The following is a 6,514-nucleotide window of genomic DNA, read 5'->3' as shown; positions in this document are numbered from 1 at the left end:
AAGTGTGTCTTAAGTACAAACCACAGTTCAAAACTATAGTTGCAACCCTGACACAATTCCCTTTCAGGCCTTGCATGAACTACTCACTTTGTCACAGCTATAGTATCTGTGTGTGGTAATACATACATATTACACCAAAGTAAGCATGCACTGATAAAATGCTTTAGGAATGGGCAGTGTGAAGCACTTGTCCATCTCTTTCAATATACATATAGTATCTATTTTAACAAGTAAAGGATCAAAAGAAAAAAGAAACTGGTAAAGCATGGAAGAAAAAAGAACAGGAATTGCCACAGAAAACTTTAAATCTCTTAAAATATCTCCATGGCGTTACTGGCTGCAAGCTAGTTCGTATCTTCAATAACTAGAAATAATTAACATCCCAGACTACGGAAAACAGCTCTAATTCCGGGGGGAAAAGGGGGGAAAGGATGACACCCCAGCAGATTAATTGAATGGTTGCACAGACTGAAGTCTCTCTCTAATAATCTCATTAGTTTAAAACAAAAAGTACAATAACAGCATGATTTGAAGGAAATCAGCATTATTCAATACATTTTTACCATGAAAACTAAACCCATGACATTCTTTAATAAGACCAATCACAGTCTAGGTCCTAAAGTGAATTTAAGGTCTTTGCCTACATCCTATTCCCAATATTTGCAAACAATATTATGTCATTGCTAAAGCAGAGGGTTGCTTCTTCATTAACAGCTTAAACAGTAAGTTCCCCTTTATGAAGGAACTGATAAAAAAACACTCATTAAGAGTCAAGTTTGCTTAGATAAAGAAATTAAATCAAAAGTGACTTAGCAATGACCTTGCAATTTAAGTATTATATTTTCCACTTCTCTTCAAAGCTACAGCTTAAACAGACTTCACATAATTGTTAAAAAAGCCACATACACCAAGACTAAAAGACAAGGACAGTGTTCTGAGGGCAAGGGTTGGTTTGCAGTATTTGTAATCATCATTATATGGGCATATGCTTTCAGTCTAAGCCAAAATGTTTATGCATACCTTCTGTGGCTCTTAAACTTAATCAGGTCATTAGATTAGGCTGATTTATAAAGAAGGCCATCACTAGAAAGGATTCTTCTTATTATTATCATTGCATGGGTTTTCTTCACATTTTAGAATGAGATTTACCTAGGGAATATTGTTAAAGCATAACAAGCAACAGCAGGAGTTATGCTGGCATTTAAGACACATTACAGGATACTTCCTCTTCGTTTCTCTCTCTGAAATCGGTTTTGCTCAAATGCATAGTGAAGACCAAGGAAACCAGTTTTGGATTCAAGAGACCTAGTTCCAAGACTTTGAAATGACAACCAGGCATAAACTTCAAGAAAATAGCCTTTCAAGCTCCAGTGACAAAAAACAGTCAATATATACATATACACATATATACCTAGAACTGATAATAAATACATGTATTTTTATGTGATTTTTATGTATGTGTGCGCATATATATATATATAAAAAATTGAAAGGTTCCTGCAATATAACCAGAACTTACTTCTTAAACAAAACTCTGGCCTAGAGGAGAGTTCAGTTTGACATCTTTCCCCCCCTCTACACACCCACTAACTCTAAACTCACACCCACTCACAGTATTAAAAAGATAAAACCCTCTAAAATTCAACATGGGCTATCAATCTGTGACAGCTTTATTTTCCCTCTCAAGCAGGGATCGGATCCCCCTATTAGAATAACTTAAAGTTACCAAAAGCCTATAGCTCAGTATTTTACAGATTTGTTTTTTCACTAGGTGAATTAACGCTGGTTAAAACTACAGGATAAGCTTATTTCTCAGTATCACTGGAAAATAGTTCTCTTCAATGAACACATTGCACAAAGTAACACCCAGGAAGATTGCTTTTGCATCTCATTAATCCATGAAGGTTTAACACTAGAACTATGAGAATAACTAAATTATCAGTTCAATGTTGAAGCAAGGAAGTAGAAAAAAATGTCTATTTAGGATTCAATAAGAGACGGACTTGACAGGCAGCTGTATCTCAGGTGTTTTGACAAAACCAAACGGAAAGAAAACTCAAACTACTCTCAGAACAACTGAGGAAGAGAAGGAAAATAGATGTTGCAGTTCAGCTGCCCTTTCTTATCCAGTAGCCTATTCACTCAGAACATGGCAGACTTGCTCCCAGATTTTTCTTCTGCCCAACAGGACCCAAACACACTCCACCTTCCAGAGCTAAACCCATGAGTACATTAAAGTGTTTGGGTGACCCACTTCCAGGATCTCCTACAGAGATTCTTCCCTTTTATACAAGATATTTAAATATTCATTGACCTGAAAGGCTCTGGAGTTAAACAGTTAGAGAGATTACCTGGTCTCCAGTCCCTTCTCCAATGAATATTTAAGCGTCTAAAACACGGTTTTCTTTCTCCTGGGTTACAGCCTAGCACTCTAATGGTAATGCGACATCTTGTGATCTATAAATTACAGAGACAGCTGTAGGGAATGTGTAGATAAACAGTATTGCAACTTAATTTCATTAAAAGTAGCAGATTTATTGCCAGTGAGATAGGAACTGACTGGAAACTCTCAAAAATATAGGATACTGGAGGCTGCATTACAGATCTGTAGAAAACTGATACAATAGGCTATGGCTACTTCACACAATGGAATATGGAGGGGCTACTCATTTTTTAAAAATCACTGGAAATTATGTATTGTTGAAACAAGAAGTTCCTAAAAATAGTGTTTCTCCAATGTGCTACTTTTCCCAAGTGATTAGTTAGTACACAAATCAGTTTCACTACCTTTTGCATAAGCAACGGCTGTCTTAACCTTGTTTTCTTCTGAGGTCCTACCATGGAAAGGTAGCAAAATGACTGTAAAGGTATATAAATGAACCAAACTTGGAAGCAGATGCTACACCCTCAACCACTTTAAGGACCAGAGAGATATATTGAAAAATTCTTACTAAGCATGAGAACGACATAATTTAGGCATTTTAAAAAAAATCACAAACTAGGGCAGTTGCTTTATCCATCTCAGAATACAAGACATCCATTTTTTCCTCTGGAAAAGTATGCAAAAGACCAAATGCCCAGCCGTGAACATTTTAGCATTTCCTCAATTTCTATTGTTTTAAAGATCTGGACCAAAAAGCAATGTGTTACAAGCACCAAAAGTAACCAAAACAACTCTGAAATACAGATATGAAATGATTGAGAACAGCAAAATGCTTAAAGTAAGTCTTGTAAACAAACAAAAAGTAGCCTCTGTAGAGTGAACACTTTCTCTGACAGCGAAGATGCTAACATAACTAACAGTTATTGCTGCCAGAACCCTTGTGATGCCATGCTGCCATAAACAACCTGGATTATCATTATTACAAATATGCCTGAGAAACTCAAAGCACAAGTTCTTCATGAAACTGTGGAAAGGTACTTTTGAAACAAAGGAGCATGAGATGAAAGAATGGAAATAAAGAAAAAAGAGATGAAGGAAGAAATGTCAAATAGAAAAGAAAAAAATCTATTATGCCTGCACATTTTACCCTAAAGCATCAGCAGCCACCGTAAGAATAAAGTGTACATTACAGCCATTGCTTTTTTTGAGTGTCTAGCACTTTACAGGACTGAAGCCTGTGATTATAAACAACAGTTAATTAACTCAGGCTCCTTAGATCCAGAACAGCAATTCTGCCTGTTAACAAGTTTCACATGTAAAAAGCAGAGGTAATACTTGGCTAAAGCAACATAACACATTCTGAGGTTCCAGCTACATTTGGCTGTTCCAGCCAGCAACATCAACAAACACCTTAAGCTTCAAATTTTAATCCAAGTCCAGCTCACTTCTCCCAGAAATCAAGTATTTACCTCTAAGCTAATCAGTAAAAGACTTTGGCAGAGTAATTTTTCACTGCTAAAAGAAAACTCGAGAAACGTCAGTAAAACACACCCAAAAAGAAGTACCTCTTAGTGTCTACAAATAGACACACACTGAAGGAGAGGCATTTTAAGGTGTCTTTGTTTCGCGCACCCATCTACTAGCATTCTGATGTCCCACAGCTAAATGGTAATAAACCTAGTTACAATATATAGTTCATAAAACTAGTTAAGAAGTTTAAAGCTCCCTAAAACAGCAACACCAAAAAGGCCTGCTAGTCCTAAGAAACTAAAAATAGCATGCCCTTCTCCACAAGACCGATAGCAATGTGTAAACTGATCACGAGGAAAACCTCATGCAAAGAAAATGAAGAGGTAGTGCATCAAAACTGAAGTAGGACAAGTCATCTGCAAATACTAACAGAAAAGATGATGGCAAATTGTTATCACTTTCTGCAAAACGTGTGAATACAGAGTGAACAGTTTACGACAAAGTTCATCTATCCAACAGAGAAAAGGAACATTATCCTGTCCTGCTACGACAATATGTTTCTCACTGCAGATCTGTACCTATATTCTGTAATGCCCATTGTGGCCTTTTTTATTTTTTCTCAAGAAATTCCAGGATTTTACAGGCCTGAGACCTACAAACAACAGCAAATTAAATCAAGTTCCTTATGCACCAAACAACAATAACAACAACAGTCTTTTTCATTAATTTCTTAAATCTCCTTACACAAAAAGGAGAGGGATTAGTGCCTGGACAAGGCACCTCATGCAGTACCAGAGATGCAAGTAGAAAAGTGTACTTTATATACACAACGTTCCACAGTGCATGTCTGCATATATCTTTTCCTTTCTGCTATGCTCTTCCAGGTTTTTCATCTGAAAGCCCTTTCATGAATAATTTGAATGAACTGTTTGAAGCTTGTGTATTGTTAGATTCACTCTAACAATAATAAGGTTTTCAGCCCACACAGAGGAAAATTCCAGAGACTGCGTATTCAATGAGTCAGGCTACTTCTTCTGACTGCTTTGGTTCAGACTCTTTAATTTCTTCTTGAATTCTGCAAGGTGACTTATTTCAAATTCAATAATCTCATTGCTGAAAAGTAGTCCACATTTGAGTGCCCTGCAGCAAAGTGAAGCATAAGTCTTTAAAACTGTCACGTAATATACCAAGTAACACCAAGAGTTCTGCGGAGAACAGATATTTAAAATATCTTCAGCAAAGAAAAGAAGAAACTAGGGAAACTACCAAGAAGTATGTAATGCACAGACAGAATCACATGCAAGATGGAACCCAGTCTCTACTCTACACCCAAAGTATTCAGCTGTGGACTCCAGTATTCCCCACTGAAGGGACAGAGTTTTCTCCGATTTCTAGTAAGACAAAGTATAAACAGAAACAGGAGACTTCTCAAAGTTTTGTGATAGTTTAATACAGATTTATTCCACAACATGAAACATTTCTTCAGGAGAAGGCACCGTGACATCACATCATTGGAAAGTGCTTTCTCTGGTTTGTTTGGTTTTGGGCTTGTCTGGGTTTAAGATGGCTCAGTTTTGAAAATCTTAAAAGTAACCTTCCAAACACTGAAGAAATGAAAATCGCACTGCAAATTCCCTGCAGAGGAAAGGTCTATTACTGCAATACATTAATGTAACCAGCAACACTGAGGCAGGGCCTGACAAGCAAAGTTACTCATGGACCAGCATCTTCTCAGAATTGTCCATAACTGTTGGGTCAGAAGAAAGATGTTAGTAGAAATACATCACATATTCAGTATCACCTTCATTACGGCTCCCTCTGACACCTCCCACTTCTAGGACTCAGAACTGGTCTACTGGATGATGAATGGATCTTCTCTAGCCATAGACAGGTAGGAAAGACCTGTTCCTGAAATGCCTTCCAAGCACAACCTCTGCAATCTAGATTCATTTTAGTCCTCAAACACATGAGTTAAAAAACTTGCTGTTTGGCTTAATGTCGAATAAGTCTCACACTGATTTGACAAAGGTTAAGAAGGGATGACCCAATGACCATGAAAGACCACTTGTACAAGTCATTAAATCCCCATCCCATTGCTGGAGGTAATGCCTAGAAAAGTTCAAGACGGTGTACATGCTGTCTAAAAGCACAGCCAGATGCAACCCAGCAAGGCCACTGCAGTCCAGGTGCTGTGCATGGAGACACCACATCCAGCAAGCACACCTCACCTGCCTCTGGACCACAGTCAGTGCCAGTCTGTAGCTCCCAGGCAAAGGGAACATGTGCCTCCTCTCTCCAGGCAGTCATTTGAAATAAGCCATCCCCAATCTTAGCATTTTAATCACGCAATAGTTGAAGTCAAAGCACATTAACAAGAATCATAGAAACATCACAAAACGTTTTGGGTTGGAAGGGACCTTAAAGCTCACCTAGTTCCAACCCCCTGCCACAGGCAAGGACACCTTCCACCAGATCAGGTTGCTCCAAGCCCCGTCCAACCTGGCTTTGGAAGTTTGTAGGAAGAACTGGACCTAAGAGGGCATTTAGAAAGACGCCATCCCTCAGAGGCACATGGCCTGCCCGGGGCACACAGCGGGACTGCCCCACTCCAAGTTCCTAATAGGGAGGGAGGGCAGGAGGAGGAGGGTACTCGGGGGAGAG

The sequence above is a fragment of the Nestor notabilis genome, unplaced genomic scaffold (assembly GCF_000696875.1).
Source record: "Nestor notabilis isolate BGI_N333 unplaced genomic scaffold, ASM69687v1 scaffold14084, whole genome shotgun sequence".
NCBI lineage: Eukaryota > Metazoa > Chordata > Aves > Psittaciformes > Psittacidae > Nestor > Nestor notabilis.
This window is presented reverse-complemented; position numbering follows the sequence as displayed.